The sequence below is a fragment of the Pleurodeles waltl genome, chromosome 4_2, assembly GCF_031143425.1.
Source record: "Pleurodeles waltl isolate 20211129_DDA chromosome 4_2, aPleWal1.hap1.20221129, whole genome shotgun sequence".
NCBI lineage: Eukaryota > Metazoa > Chordata > Amphibia > Caudata > Salamandridae > Pleurodeles > Pleurodeles waltl.
In genome coordinates, this window is record NC_090443.1 from 788370894 (window position 1) to 788387993 (window position 17100).

A 17100-nucleotide genomic window follows, 5' to 3' on the forward strand; every position below is an offset into this window, starting at 1 on the left:
CTGGAGCCTCCGAGGCCTGAAGTGGCTTGGCTTGGGTTTTCTTCCCCTTCCCCACCTTGGCTGATGCTGCTGGGACCTTGGCACTGGTAGCTTCAGTTTTGGAGGAGGCCTTGCTGTGTGGGTCGTCCTTCTTGCCCGTGCTGCATGCTGGCACCTTCTTTACCTTGGCAGGTGGTTGGATGGGTTGGTCCTTAGCAGTGGTCGTGGCACACTGGCTGCCCTTACGGGGAGCCCCCTTTGATCCTCTGGGACTTGTGGGTACCACAGCAGACGCCGACTTGGTGGCTGAGGTGCTGGCCTGAGATCTGGACACCCTGGCCCGAGGGGAAGGACGGGGGGAGGGGTAGGGAAGAGGTCAACATTAGCCAGGAAAAGTTTTTTAGACACATGGGGATGGGAAGATGGAGAGGGTTAGGGAGTGGAAGAAGAAGGAGTGGTTGTAGGCGGTGTCTGTCTGCTGAGTTTGGGAGAAAGTGCATGGGTTGGATGCTGTTTTGAGTTGGATGGCTGTTGGGTGGGTGGGTGCTTGCGTTTGTGTACTTTGGGAGGAGGGGTCACAGATGATGTGTGCATGGTTGTGGGGGTGATGACTGCCAGTGAGGGGGATGTAGTGATGGGCGTGCTGGTGATGGAGGTAGTAGATGAAGATGTAGTGCATGCAGGGGTGAGTGGAGACGATACTGGGAGGGAGGTGTAGGAGGAAGAGGAGGGGGACACAGTGGAGGCAGTGGATGTTGGTGTGTTTGCATGGGCATGGTGCTTGTGAGAGTGCCGGAGAGATGAATAGTGGTGCTTATGTTTGCCTGAGCCAATTTTGTGTGGTGATTTGGGTGCATGCTGGTCTGAACGTGTGCTTGGGATAGGCTGAAGTAGAGGGGATTGGGTCTGGATAGTGGAAGTTAGAGGGGGGAGGCTGGACACAGGGACAATGGCTGCCATCAGTGCTGAGGCCAGAGCCTAACATGCTTTCTGTTAGGCCACCACGCCAGAGTGAATGCCCATCAGGTATGCATTTCTTCGTTGCAAGTGCCCTGCTAGACCCTGGATGCCATTCAGTATGGTTGACTGCCCAACTGAGAGGGATCTCAGGAGGTCAATAGCCTCCTCACTGAGGGCAGCAGGGCTGACTAGAGCAGGGCCTGAGGTGCCTGGGATGGAGGAGATGCCCACCCTCCTGGGTGAGCGGGCACAGGAAACACGGTGAGGGGCTGCTGGGAGGGTGGTGCTGGTAGGGGGGATGGCGGCTGTACCTGTTGGTGGGGTGGGCACAGAGGTGTCCATCTGAGGAGGAGTCGCTGTAAGTGGTCTTCCCTTCTGTCCCCGTCGTGGTGCTCCCCTCGCCCTCTATCCCACTGGTGCCTTCACCCTCAGTGGATTCGGCCTCCAGGCCCATGTAGGATACAGCTCCCTCATTGAAGGTGCCTCTGCTCCTTCCAGTGAGGACCTGGCTTGGCAGTTCGGGCTGGACTGTTCCCATGAGGAACAGGGTCAAGATTGATTTGCATATGGCTGGGTCCAAATTGGGGTGGCATGGTGAGCAAAAGAACAATGGATTAAACCCAGATCTGTGACTGGGGGTGAGTGTTTGACAATGTTCAGCATTCTGTCCATCACTTGTTGTTTTTGCTTTGTCGCCCTAAGTGGGAAGGGTATGCCCAGACGTGGGTCCCGTGCTTCCCATGCCACTGGATTCAAGCTAGCCTGGCTGATGAGGGGTGAAACCCCGAAACCGGTCCCAGGATGCTTGTTTCTGGTCCCGTGAGGAACTGGCTTGGCAGTTCGGGCTGGACTGTTCCCATGAGGAACAGGGTCAAGACTGATTTGCATATGACTGGGTCCAAATTGGGGTGGCATGGTGAGCAAAAGAACGATGGATTAAACCCAGATCTGTGACTGGGGGTGAGTGTTTGACAATGTTCAGCATTCTATCCATCACTTGTTGTTTTTGCTTTGTTGCCCTAAGTGGGAAGGGTATGCCCAGATGTGGGTCCCGTGCTTCCCATGCCACTGGATTCAAGCTAGCCTGGCTGATGAGGGGTGAAACCCCGAAACCGGTCCCAGGATGCTTGTTTCCAGTCCAGTGAGGACCTGGCTTGGCAGTTCGGGCTGGAGTGTTCCCATGAGGACCAGGGTCAAGACTGATTTGCATATGGCTGGGTCCAAATTGGGGTGGCATGGTGAACAAAAGAACGATGGATTAAACCCAGATCTGTGACTGGGGGTGAGTGTTTGACAATGTTCAGCATTCTGTCCATCACTTGTTTTTGCTTTGTCGCCCTAAGTGGGAAGGGTATGCCCAGACGTGGGTCCCGTGCTTCCCATGCCACTGGATTCAAGCTAGCCTGGCTGATGAGGGGTGAAACCCTGAAACCGGTCCCAGGATGCTTGTTTCCGGTCCAGTGAGGACCTGGCTTGGCAGTTCGGTCTGGACTGTTCCCATGAGGAACAGGGTCAAGACTGATTTGCATATGGCTGGGTCCAAATTCGGGTGGCATGGTGAGCAAAAGAACAATGGATTAAACCCAGATCTGTGACTGGGGTGAGTGTTTGACAATGTTCAGCATTCTGTCCATCACTTGTTGTTTTTGCCTCTGCTCCTCCGCCAGATGATGCTAATGCACACAAGGACAGGGCGCTAAAACAAAAAGGGGGGAGAGACAGAGGATATACTTGGTCAATGCCAGCAACAACACTACCGTTGGCGTACACAACACACAGTGAGCTGCCCTCTGCACTAGGCCATTCCAACTAGTCACTAAGATAGTCACCAGCCCATGGGGTACAATGCCTAACGCACACCTGACACCCACAGGACCCTGCCCAGTAGTAGATGGCCACTTACACCATTGGGGTAGGAGTGTGCCAGAGCCTGCACACAAGGGACCTACTCTGCCATGATTGGCCTGGCCTAGGGGCACCCACAGCCCACATCCCCCACCCAGCTACCTCCTACAGCATGCAAAGTCAGCTTTCTGAATCTGTACTCACCCCCTTGTGGCTGCTGTGATGCCCTCCAGCGCCCATCCAACATCAGGGGGGTCATGGTGCAACGGGCACCCCTTCCACGTTGGGAGGCCAGCCCCAGCTGGGCGTCCGCTGTTTTCTTGGTCCAGCGGCACAGGTCCTCTCATCTCTTGCACCAGTGGGTGCTCCACCTGTGATAGACCCCAGAGTCTGCACCTCCAGTGCCTTGAGACCCTCACGGCTGATTAGCACGCTCTACAAATTTTTTGATTGATTGATTGATTGGCGATGGCACGCCAAATACCCTTTTTCTGGTGGGCACTGACCTGGAGGGAAAAGACAGCAGAAAAGGAAATTGCTCACACGTCTGACCGCCATACCCATTGGTCTCCAGTTTTCCACCCATGCCCTTAAGGACATACCCTGACCAGCTCTCATGCAGCACTCAGGCCTGGACGCATCAGCAACCCCCCAACATGTGACTTACATCCACACCACTCCCAACATACATTGCCCACACATCATGCTCACAATGTACTCACCTCTTTGTCTGGAGGACTGTGGAGTAATGTGTACTGGGGTAGAACCCCATCCACCAGTTTCTCCAACTCCTCCGCAGTGAGGGCAGGGGCCCTTCCTCAGACACATGAGCCATTGTTACTTGCAGACTCAGGTCACAGCAGCACTTGCAGTGTAGGTCCTCTCCTGTTGAAGGTCAGGTAGAAAAGTGAGTGAAGAGATAGAAAATGGCGGTGACGTCCGAAGCGGTGCATACCGTCACCGCCGGCGTACATCGCCATTGGCTCATGGAACCCATAGGGCCCAATGATAACCAACGCAAAGTTACACAGTGGTCATAAAACGCCAACCGCAACGGCCCACAACGCCAGTGGAATTACCTCATTTCCACTTGTCTCTCCTCACAGGTCAGGCAGCCGCCATTTCCTGGGGGGGCACAGGCCATGGCACCTAACTGAGTCACAGCAGACATTGGCACATCATCTGACTCTCGACTTCACATACTGCTTCTGTGACATGAATTCTGCAATATTGATGCATTCTATGTGGAAATATGACCCTCTGCTCACCGTTCTCCTCCATAGGCTACAACCACTGAGGCAGATTTTGAGATTGTGGCATCCTCCGGTGTACAGACCCCTGGTGGACCTGTTGACAATGGAGGACAGACACATTATCATCACATACAGACTTGATAGTGCCACAATCCAAGAACTGTGTGCCCAACTGGAGCCAGACCTGATGTCAGTTATCCACCAGCCCACAGGAATCCCCCCTCCAGTGCAGGTCCTGTCAGTCTTCCATTTCCTGGCAAGTCGTTCCTTTCAAACTACAGTGGCCATGGCATCAGGGATGTCTCACCCAATGTTCTCCAACGTGATGACAAGAGTGTTGACAGCCCTGTTGAAACACATGCACAGCTACATTGTGTTCCCCCAGGTGGAGGATTTGTCCACAGTGAAAGCTGACTTTTATGACCTGGGACATATCCCCAACATCATAGGTGCCATTGATGGTACACATGTGGCATTTGCCCCCCCCCCGGAGAAATGAACAGGTTTGCAGGAATAGAAAAAGCTATCACTCGATGAATGTGTAGATGATGTGTTTGGGGGACCATTACATGTGTCATGTGAATACCAAGCATCCTGGCTATCTGCATGACGCTTACATTTTGAGGAATAGCAGCATCCCAGATGTGATGGGCCAACTTTAGAGGCACCGTGTGTGGCTAATAGGTGAGCCCAAGATCCCCACACAGTATGAATATGTGTCTGGGTATGGGATAGTCCCTAGGGGTTAGTGTATGTCTAACAGTTGTCCCTCGATATTTACAGGTGACTCTGGTTACCCCAACCTGTCATGGCTACTGACCCCAGTGAGGAATCCCAGGACAAGGGCAGAGGAACGTTAAAATGAGGCACATGGGCATACAAGGAGGATAATTGAGAGAACCTTCGGCCTACTGAAGGCCAGGTTCCGGTGCCTCCATCTGACTAGTGGATCCCTGTACTACTCACCCAAGAAGGTGTGCCAGATCATTGTGGCATGCTGTATGTTGCACAACCTAGCCTTGAGACGCCAGGTGCCTTTTCTGCAGGAGGATGAGCCTGGAGATAGTCTCGTGGCAGTGGTGGAGCCTGTGGACATTGACAAAGAGGAGGCAGAGGAAGAAGATGTTGACAACAGAAAAAACATAATACAGAAGTACTTCCAGTGACACACAGATAAGAGACTGTAACTCCACTTAACATTTCAGTAATCTGTTGGAAATTGTACATGGCAGCTCTTACCTTATGTCTATGGCCACTGACTGTTCCCTTTGGATTCTCTGTTTTTGGATCTGTGTGCCACATTCTGGCGCTGCTATATGTACTGCTGCCCACCAAAGGTCATCCTGTAGTGTATTGCTTTGATAATGTTGTACTAATACATTTGAGATTCATTACACTGGAATTGGTATTTGTTTCAAGGGTGTTTATTTAGGTGCTAATAAGTATAGGGGTATGTGCAATGGGCTGGGGTGATAGTGGAGGAAAGTCTGTGGTAGAGTCCAGTATCTTGGTATCCCAGGTGCATTGTCCAAGGTCTTGCCCATGTCAGCTAGCACCCCTGCAATGGTGACCAGGATGGGGTAGATTTTGGTCAAGTCCTCCCTGATCCCCAGGTACTGTCCATCCTGCAGCCACTGGGTCTCCTGCAACCTGGCCAGTATTTGGCCCATGGTCTCCTGGGAATGGTGGTATGCTCCCAGGATGTTTGAGATTGCCTTGTGGAGAATGGGTTCCCTGGGCCTCTCCTCCACCTGTCACACAACAGTCCTCCCAGCTTCCCTGTTGTCCTGTGACTCTGTCCCCTGAACCGTGTGCCCACTGCCATTGACCCCAGGTCCCTGATCGTTCTGGGTTTGTAGGGTTGCCTGGGGTCCCTGTAGTGGTGGACAAACTGATGATTGATGTGTCCTGGGGACAGTGGTATGGGCCTGCTGAGTGGGTGCTGTGCTGGTGTTTCCGGAGGGGGAGGTTCTGTGGTGGTTTGGAACTGTGGCAGGGTAACGTATTAGAAATGCCTGTGATAGATGTATCAAAAGTGACTTACATCAACACTAACAAATGCTCACAAAACATTTTTTTCGTATCCATATAGATCTGGACCCATCAGAAAATAAACATATGGAAGGCCATTGCAAAGAAGGTGCAGACTTTGGGGGTCAACAAGCGGAGCAGAATTCACTGCAGAAAGAGGTGGGAGAACCTGCAACTCTTGACCAAGAAGTCATCAGAAGTCTAGCTCGGCCAGTCCTCCCATTGTGGGAAACATGTGCTCTGCACTCTGACCACTCCCCCACTGGCCTGTATAATTGTGGTGGCCGTCCCAAGCTTGATGGGCAGTTGAGAGCCCAACAACAACATCAAGGGGTTAAGTTATTTTTTGAGTTCTTATTGTTAAATAACTTTTTTTTAGTTACAGTAACAAATTATGGCATCAATATAAAGGTTGACACACTTCCAATGCACAACAAGAGTTCTGGAAGATGTAAGTTTGGCACAAGATGTTTGATGATGTGTCTTCTGTATTGATTTGTGGAAAATGTTATCACTAGATTTCCAATCATCACCAAAGGACTGTTTTGAGCAGACACATCCCTCCCTCTGAAAAAAGATATACCTTGATTTGTTCTATGTTATGAGGGACTGTTGTACCAAACAGGCCACAGTTCTTCATTGTGTCAGGTGTGATGCTCTATCACAATTGTGAGGATGTTATATTGGTCTTGTTACAGGTGATATAGCATACAATATACTTATTACACAGTTGATGTTTCAAACTTCACATTGGTGAGTTGGTATAATAAACAAACTATAGTGAGCATGTGATCCAAAATGACTAGGAACATGAGGACAATGGGAACAATGTTTAACAAATATAAAAAATATATTTTTACTTCAAAATTCAAGTCAGTTCATGTTCACAGTTGCAGATTGGTATGGAGTCCTACTCCTTCACAATTGTGCATGTAGGCCAGTCAGTTTTTACCAACATGAATTTGGTAGGCAAATATTAATACATGAAACAGGCAGGAATGTGTACACACTGGTGACAGAGTAACACATACCCAAAACAACATTTTTGTGTCCTTTGTTATGTCCAGATGATAAATCAATATTGATGCAAAATATTTATTGAAAGGGACTTTTGCAGATGGACAATGTACATGGCACCAAGGTTTCTTGCTATATATTTATTTTTGTGGCATAAATTTACTATTCGAACAACCAATCTGTACCATTCAGAGGTGTTAGACAATTCCAGGAGAAACGTGAAGTATACATAAGAGAAATGAAAAAAACAAATGAAATGGGAGTACTGATGCTAAATTACAAAACTGTGAGCAAATGGGTTCCCCTTATGCATGGAGTAATGGTAAAGTATACCTAAGTTTGAAAGCCTTGAAGCAGGTGAAATATGAAAATTAGGAAATGTTTTGTTAAAAAACCTCATGATCATTTTTCTTTGCACAGAGCTTATAAAATGTTGTATCTGTCTTTTTAGCATCTTCAGGAGCAGGTGAAGGGGATAATGGCCATGAAGGTAGGAAGCAGCGGGCCACTGTATGTCAGGTGGTGAGACCTCAGACACTGATGTACACAGTGGCATGGAGGGTGAGGGAACTGAAACAGATGCCACCAGCTGATCATCTTCATCAGAGGCCTCCACAAAATACAATTCACTGGTTGTGGTTGACCTTACAGGACCTAAAATCTGCATCCTTTTCCACCACCCAGATTCCCATCTCCACCCTCCATCTTTCCCCTATCCCCAGTTGACAAAACCCGCCCCCCTAAAAGAGCTGGGGGTCCCCCCGACTGTAATCGGTGAAGAGGCTACCGACCTGTTACGCAGCATCTCTATATGCCAGACAGTGATCGTGAAAGTCATCTAGGATCTTAGTTTCCAAATGGAAGAAATAGTTGAATTTTTCTATGCCATTCATAGTTCAATGTCTGGCATGCAGAGATCACTTGTGAAAATAACCTCTGCACTGACCGCAGAACCCCTACTGGCCCAACCTTGTGCCCCTACTCCATTCCCTACCTCATTCCAAATACCAACTCCCACCCCAACCCCAAGCACACTCACTTCTTTGCACTCACCCACACCCACACGTAAACACAAGCACACAAAGAAACACAAATACACACACTACTGACACTACACCACAGACTCCACAACCACCACAGGCACTACCACACCAACAAGAACCACCACCAAACCCCCATAAATAACACCCACCACTACAGTCACAAGCAGCATCACAACATCCACCACCACAAAAACCACCACAATGACCAGCACACCCACAACCACCACCACACCCACAACACTGACCTCCACAGACACGAGCACCACCACAACCACCAGCACACACACACAATCACCACAATGACCAGCACACCCACAACCACCATTACACCCACATGCACCATAACCACGACATCCAATTCAACACTACACTCATCCAAGCAAACATTCACGCAAACCTACACACAAAACAACACCCACAAAAACCAAATGCACACACTCACCCAAACACCAAGCACCTTCAAAGAAACACACTCAAACATACACCAGACACACATGTATCTACAGAAAATACAGACACGTGCACCACAACCACACCAACAACATTAACTGCACACTCATTCAAACAAACAAAGTCACACAAAAACACTTAGAAATGCACACACCAACCAAACAAACCAACACACTGACATTCACCAGAACACCAAACACCTTCAGAGACACACACACCCAAACATACACCACTTACACCTGACACGCATACACCTTCAAAACAGACAGACAGACACAAACATCACCCACTCTAGCTCCATTTGATTCCCAAACCCAATCCTCTCCCACACCATTTACCACCCAAGTGTGGACCCAAAGAAAGTAATTTGTAAATGCTCTTTGTGAATTCCCAAACTTGTAAACATAGACTTTTGGTCTAAGTTTAGAGCAAAAGTCTAAGTTTAACTTTGTACGTTGGGCCCAGTATTTCTTTGTTATCAACAGCGGAAACACTTTTTCTTCTTCTCCCATCCCACATTTCTTCTTAGGTCCAAAAGTCTGTGCAAGGGTATTTAAAAGATGCAGTCTAGTTTTCATCGGTGGTTAGCCTTGAACCAATCACGTAGGTGCGCTACTCCCACTTTAAGAAACACTCCAGGCATTTTGATGCAACTTTCTTCCCTGTAGCTATCATAACACTGAATCATATTTAGCAAATTACCTGTTTCATGACACTGTGTTCCAGAACAGTGAGGGTGGTTTCTACCATCATCAATGTGAAGATAACTACTTCTGAACTCATCTTATTTGCATCCCTCAGAATTGATGAGCACTTTGGAGCATATTTTGAACTCATCAGTGGCTGCTGTTGACCTTGTGTCAAGCTTTGATAAAGTTACTTGAACCAAACGTGTCAACTGCCTATAGACATTGTCAATATTGCAATAAACTACAAGCAGAAAACGAAAACAAAAATTTGAAAATATATATGTTGATGGTTTTTGCATCTAATGCTGGCCAATGTTTTTGTATTTTGTTTGAATTTGGCTAACTCCAAATGATGGACTTTTATACCTGTTAATTACAAATTTTACTATCAAACTTTACTTTTATTTTGCAGTCTTTCCTTTTCAAAGAGAGGTGTTGCGCAGGAGAACTCTTCTAAAATCGTGTTGAGGAAAAAGGAATTTGGCAGAAGGTTTTTTGACAAGACAGAGATCTTCTCCAGGTTTAATCTACCACTTATTGAAAAAGCTAACGAGGCTCCATTATATCATATTAGTGGATGGGGGGGTGAGGTTTTTGAGTGGATTCACTTCTATTTCCTAAGGTAAACAACAATCATTTATCATTTATTGTCAGAATTTATCAGAAATCCAGATTTGCCTTTGTGGGAAAATTGGTGTAGGAAAGTCCTCCTTTTTGCCCTGGTCACCCCCACACTTTTTGGACAGGTACTGGTGGTTACTGACTCTTGGCTGTGCCCTGGGTACTGCTTACCAGTCCCAGGGCCAGTGCTCTGTGTAAAATGGATATGCAAATTAGGCTAATTATAATTGGCTAAGTTAACCTACCTATAAGTCCCTAGTATATGGTAGGGCATGTAGGTTTAGGGACCACAGCATAGGTGGTGCACACCTAGGTGCACTGCTGAGGTGCCCAGTGTCATTTTAAAGGCAGGCCTGCCTTGCTGGCTGCTTTTAAATTAAAGTTATATGCAAATTCGACTTTGGAATTAAAAGTAGTTCCAAAGTCTTAAACTACCTTATTTTTACATATAAGTCACCCCTAAGGTGTGCCCTATGTGCCCCTAGGGCTGGGTGCCATGTAACTATAAGCAGGGACTTTATAAAAATAGATTTATAAACCCTGGTGAGGTAAAAACAGCCAAATTCGTTTTTCCCTCATTGAAGTAAATGGCCTTCATAGGCTAGAATGGGGAGACTTTATTTTAAATTTTAAAGTCTCCTTAAATGTTGCATACCAAGAATTTGGTATCAAATTAATTGTTGTAATAGATCCCACAACTTCCAGTTGTTGGATTTAATATAACTTGTTCAGGTAAAAAGTTTTAGACTTTACCTAAAAAGTTGCCAATTTCAGCCCTGCATTGTTTTTGCTGCTGTGCTCTGATTGGCCAGCTTGCAGCAGCTTAGCCAAGCTGCCTTGATGAGGTGTGAAGTGGCCTGGCTTCACACAAAGGAATGTGCTTGTGGGAGAGAATCTCCCCTCAGCAGATGGTGAGGCAGGGAGGGGGAGGGCTGCCAAACTGGTCTTCAAAGGCAGAGAAGGACATTTGGAGCACCCAGCAACACCCCCACATCCTGCAACCCCAGACAACTAGGTGCCCCTTGATTAGATTAGGAGAGGGCAGGAGAGGGGTGTGTTTATGATTTTTAGCCACACCAGTGGGTGGGCTCAGCCAGATGTAACCTCCAAAAATCAGATTCAGCCATGTTGGATTTTTAGAGACTGTTGCCTTCTGGGATGGATTTTTGCCACACTTCCCAGGAAGTGGTCATCACAGGGGGACGACCCTGTACCTGATTGGAGAACCAGGACCCCCCTGCTTTTCACCCAGGAGCAAGGATAAAACTGGCAGACCTGCACCCACACCTCAGATCCCCACCAGATTTCAACAAGAAAAGAACTAAAGGAGAAGAAGGACTGCCCTGCTGGACCCCTGGCCTGCACCTGGAACCTGCACTCAGAAGGACTGCACCAGCTGCACACTTGGGCTTCACCACAAGAAGGACTTTGCCTGGCTTCACCTGGTTCAAGGAGGGACACCCTGTTTGCTACAGGTGAAAAATTGCTATCCAGAGTCCCCTGCACCAACTCCTGAAAAAAGTGACCAGCTGACCACTGTCCAGTGGCCAAAAAGGAGTTTGCGCCAGGTGCATTCTGGGAGTTGAAGTCCGCACCCCCCAAGGACCATCTCAGAACTTCTGGACCCTTGGGGTGAGCTGTGGACCCCAAAATAACCTTAAAAGAACATCTGGGTGAAGCCCCAGAAGTTTGGAGAAGATTTGAGAATTTTTGTAAAAAAGCTCCAGAGAGGGACCGACCCGCCGCGGAAATTCTAGCCGGCTTGCCTCAACCGCGACCCGGCCTGACTTGGTGGTTCGTCCCGGTAAAGAAAAATCTCCGAAAAAGAGACTAAGTCCGAAGGTAAAAAGTTGACCGGGACCTCCCAGCCATCGTATCCGAGAAGGGCTCCATGGACGTCGGATCAAGATCCAGGTTTACCCCGGTCGAAGGATTTTCACCTCGAAAAAACGACTAAGTCCGAAGGTAAAAATCTCCACCAAGGAATCCAGCATCGCGTATCCGGAGAAGGGCTCCAGGAGGTCGGATTCGATTGGCAGGTTCGTCCCACTGAAGAAAATCTTCAAATAAAGACTAAGTCAGAAGGTAACTTTTTAACCGAGGCCTCCCACGACCTGTAGCCGAGCAGGGCTCCATTGCGGTCGGCCTGAAACTTTGACTTTGCCCCGGTCGAGGTGCAACCAGATGACCCGATTGGCGCTTTTTGTTTCTAAGCGCTAGAAAAATAATAATTCTTTAAAAATTCATATCTCCGGTTCCCCTTATCCGATTTTATTCGTTTTTGTGTCATTTTAAAGATAAAAATATAATCTATTTTTATAAATTGGTTTTGGATTTTTAAACTGTTTCCTGTGTTTTATTTAATTACTGTTTTGTGATATTTGAATGCTTTACACTCTGTCTCCTAAGTTAAGCCTTGACGCTTGTTGCCAAGCTACCAAGGGTTGAGCTGGGATTAATTTACTGAGACCTAACTGTACCTAGGTGGAGGTTAGTGGCTTGTTGCTAGGTGTAGGTACCTACCTGCCCTTACCAATAACCCATTTTCCAACATTTTTGGTGGCAGCGGTGGGATTCTGTACTTGTGTTCAGTATCACGTTACAGTTTTAAGTAAAACAAATTAAAAATCCTTTAAATTGTCCTAGTGCAAAAAAAAAATATATATTTTTTTATTTTATTTATTAATTTGGATTAATTTCAATTATTGAATTGTTGTAATTTTTCTAAATTCTTGTTTCCAATTTTTGCAAAAAGTTTTTGTTGACACAAAACCAGGGAACCATGGAGCTTGATCTGGCTAGCCTACCCACACTGACAGTAGTCCAGCTTAGGGGGTTGTGTACTGAACGAGGGTTGCCTGCAACCACTGATCTCAGGAAGCAAATCCTGATCAAATCCCTGACAGCATGGGCTGAGGCCCAAGAGGTAGACTCAGAGGAAGCTCCAGAGGAGGGAGAAAAAGGGGAGGATGCTAGCTCTAACCACTCAGGGGAGGGAAGGCATCTGTGCCTAAGTGAGGATGAGGAAGAACGGTCCTCAGTAAATACAGTCACTAGGGGCAGACCCAAAGCTAGTGGTGGGGAGGGGGTCCTTTCAGGAGGAGAGAACCTCCATCAGAGAAAGAGAGCTGGAGGCCCAACTAGCATACATAGCTTTGGAAGCAGACAAGCTGGCCCTAGAAAAGAAAAAGTGGGCAAACAAGGAGAAAAGAGGTGATGGCAGCGATAAAGAAGCTGAGGTGTCCCTTGGTGGGGGTTTTTCCCCCAGATTACCCAAAGGGGTGGTTCCTGCCTATGTAGAGGGGGATGATATAGATAGGTGGCTGGGGGCCTTTGAGAGTGCCCTTCAGATGAGAAGAGTCAAGCCTCAGTACTGGGGTTCACTTCTTTGGGAGTTAGTTCCCAACTCTGGGAGGGATAGGCTCCTAACCATGAGTGGGGAGGATGCAGACTCATACCCAAGTATGAAGAGTTGCTTGACTAAAAAGTTTGGTCTGACCCCAGAGCAGTATAGGCTCAAGTTTAGGGACACCCAAAAGACAAGCACCCAGTCCTGGGTGGACTTTGTGGACATTTCAGTAAAGGCACTGGAGGGCTGGATACAGGGCAACAAAGTAAGTACCTTTGAGGGGCTGTACAATTTGATTATGAGGGAACACCTTCTAACCAATTGTGTCCAAGAGAAGCTCCGCCAGTATCTAGTTGACTCTAGGTTGACCAACCCCAGAGAGCTGGGGGAGGCAGCAGATGACTGGTTAAGAACTAGGGTTAACCAGAAACCCCCAGGGGGTGATCAGAAAAAGGGAGGACATGGTTCTTCTCAGGGGAAGAACCAAGGGAAAGATGATAAAAAGCCCAAGGAGTCCTCACAAGAGTCCCCAAAAACTTCTCAGGGAGGGGGAGCCCCGAGCCATTTCACTTTTAAAGGGAAAGGGTATCAGGGAAAGAATTATGATCCTGCTAAAGCAGGAAGGTTTCAGGAGCTAAGGCCGGCAAGTGTTTTGACTGTCATCAACCTGGACATAAAAGAGGAGATGCTATCTGCTCCAAGAAGCCCCCCACTGGTGGGCAATCCCAGGGGATTGCTAGTGTAGGGTTGGGGGTGGAAGTTGGCCCAGGGCTGGAATCAGGGTACACAGAGGTCACCTTAGTATCCGTGGGTGGGGTGGACATTGCAACTATGGCCACCTTACCTCCCATCATGGAGAGGTATAGGCAGAGGCCTAAAGTCAATGGGACTGAGGTGGAAGCTCTGAGAGATACAGGAGCCAGTGTGACAATGGTCACAGAGAAGCTGGTTTCTCCAGAGCAGGTCTTACCTGGTGTCTTCCACCAGGTGACTTATGCAGATAGCAGAACCAAACTCCATCCCATGGCCATGGTGAGTCTGGAATGGGGAGGTGTGACTGGCCCTAAGAAGGTAGCTGTAGCTCCTGCCCTCCCAGTAGAGTGTCTGCTGGGAAATGATCTTGAAGCATCTGAATGGTCAGAAGTGGAGAGAAGGGTCCATGCACAGATGCTGGACCTCCCTGAATGGGTGTGTGCTGTGACCAGGTCACAGGCGGCACAACAGGGAAGTGCTGGACACTTGGACCCTGGAACAATGGGCCAAGCCTCCAAGAAGAAGAGAAAGGGCACTGGGTCTGGCTTGCCAGCCCCTACAAGTACAGAGGGTCAGGAAGAATACAACCCTGAGGGGGAGGATCTGAACTCTGAGGGAGGGACACTTTCCCTGCAAACTCTGCCTGACTTGGCAGAACTGCAAGGGGCAGGTGGGCCCACCAGAGAAGATTTGTGTCAGGGACAAAGAGAGTGTCCCACTCTTGAGGGCCTGAGGCAGACTGCTGCCAGGCAAGAACAAGGGGATACCAGTGGGACCCACAAGGTTTACTGGGAGGATGGAGTTCTCTACACTGAGGCAAAGGCCCTCAAACCAGGGGCTACTAGGAGAGTAGTGGTCCCCTAGAAGTATAGAGAATTCCTCCTTACCTTAAGCCATGATATCCCCTTAGCTGGACATTTGGGACAGACCAAGACCTGGAACAGGCTGGTCAACCATTTGTATTGGCCCCAAATGTCAGAAAAAGTCAAGGAGTTTTGCAGCTCCTGTGTCACCTGCCAAGCCAGTGGCAAGACAGGGGGCAAGCCAAAGGCTCCCTTGATACCACTGCCAGTGGTTGGGACTCCCTTTGAGCGGGTGGGGATTGACATTGTTGGTCCCCTAGACCCACCAACTGCCTCAGGTAACAGGTACATTGTGGTGGTTGTGGACCATGCCACCAGGTACCCTGAGGCAATACCCCTCCGGACAGTCACTGCTCCCACAGTGGCTAGGGCCCTACTTGGTGTGTTCACCAGAGTGGGGTTCCCAAAGGAGGTGGTCTCAGATAGGGGCACAAACTTTATGTCAGCCTATCTGAAAGACATGTGGGATGAGTGTGGTGTTACTTATAAGTTCACCACCCCCTATCATCCACAGACCAATGGTCTGGTGGAAAGATTTAATAAGACCCTGAAGGGCATGATCATGGGTTTGTCTGACAAACTCAGGAGGAGATGGGATGTCCTCCTCCCATGCCTGCTGTTTGCCTACAGAGAGGTGCCACAGAAGGGGGTTGGATTCAGCCCCTTTGAGTTACTGTTTGGGCACCCTGTAAGAGGCCCATTGTGCTTGGTGAGAGAGTCTTGGGAAAAGCCTCTCAAAGAGTCCAAGGAGAATGTGCTAGATTATGTGCTGGGCCTGCGGTCACGCATGGCTGAGTACATGAAGAAGGCAAGCAGAAACCTGGAGGCCAGCCAGGAGCTCATGAAGCTCTGGCATGATCAGAAGGCTACCATGCCTGAGTATCACACAGGACAGCTGGTGTGGGTTTTGGAGCCCATGGCTCCTAGGGCACTTCAGGCCAAATGGACTGGGCCCTATCCAATTCTGGAGAAAAAAGGTGAGGTCACCTACTTGGTGGACCTTGGTACCCCCAGGAATCCTCACAGGATCCTGCATGTTAACAGGATGAAACCCCACCAGGACAGGGCAGACATGACCATGCTGATGGTCACTGATGAAGGGAAGGAGGAGGAGGATGAACCTCTGCCAGACCTCCTGTCCTCAAAGGCACAAGATGGGTCAGTGGAGGGAGTGGTACTCTCTCCCAAATTGACAGATCAGCAACAAAAAGACTGCAAACAAGTTTTGGGACAGTTTGCTAGTCTGTTCTCCCTGACCCCTGGACTCACCAATTGGTGTGTCCATGATGTTGACACTGGTGACAGCTTGCCTGTCAAGAACAAGCTGTACAGGCTGTCTGACCAGGTCAAGGCCAACATCAAAGCTGAAGTGGCTAAGATGTTGGAGCTCAAGGTAATTGATCCCTCTGATAGTCCTTGGTCCAGTCCAGTGGTACTGGTGCCCAAACCTAATCCACAAGGTGGGAAGAAAGAAGTGAGATTTTGTGTGGACTACAGAGGTCTAAACGCAGTCACTAGGACTAATGCTCACCCCATACCTAGAGCTGATGAGCTCATTGACAGGTTGTGGGCTGCCAAATTCCTGAGCACATTTGATCTGACCTCAGGATATTGGCAGATTGCCTTAAGTCCAGGAGCTAAGGAGAGGTCAGCATTTTCCACACCAGAGGGCCACTTTCAGTTCAAGGTGATGCCCTTTGGCATGAAAAATGCTCCTGCCACCTTCCAACGGTTGGTGAATAGAGTCCTATCTGGGTTGGAATCTTTCAGTGCAGCTTATCTGGATGATATAGCTGTATTTAGTTCCACCTGGAAGGACCACCTGGTCCACCTGAAGGAAGTGTTTCAGGCCCTGCTTCAAGCAGGCCTGACTATCAAGGCAAGCAAGTGCCAGATAGGGCAAAGCTCAGTTGTGTACCTGGGCCACCTTGTTGGTGGAGGCCATGTACAACCTCTCCAGCCCAAGATCCAGACTATCCTGGATTGGGAGGCTCCTAAAACCCAGACTCAGGTCAGGGCCTTTCTTGGCCTGACTGGGTACCACAGGAGATTTGTTCAGAATTTTGGGACCATAGTGGCCCCTCTGACTGAGCTTACCTCCAAGAAACAGCCCAAGGAGGTCATTTGGACCCCAGAGTGTCAGAAAGCTTTTGACACCCTAAAACAGGCTATGTGTTCAGCACCAGTGTTACTGGCCCCTGACTATAGCAAGGAGTTTATAGTGCAAACAGATGCTTCAGAGGAAGG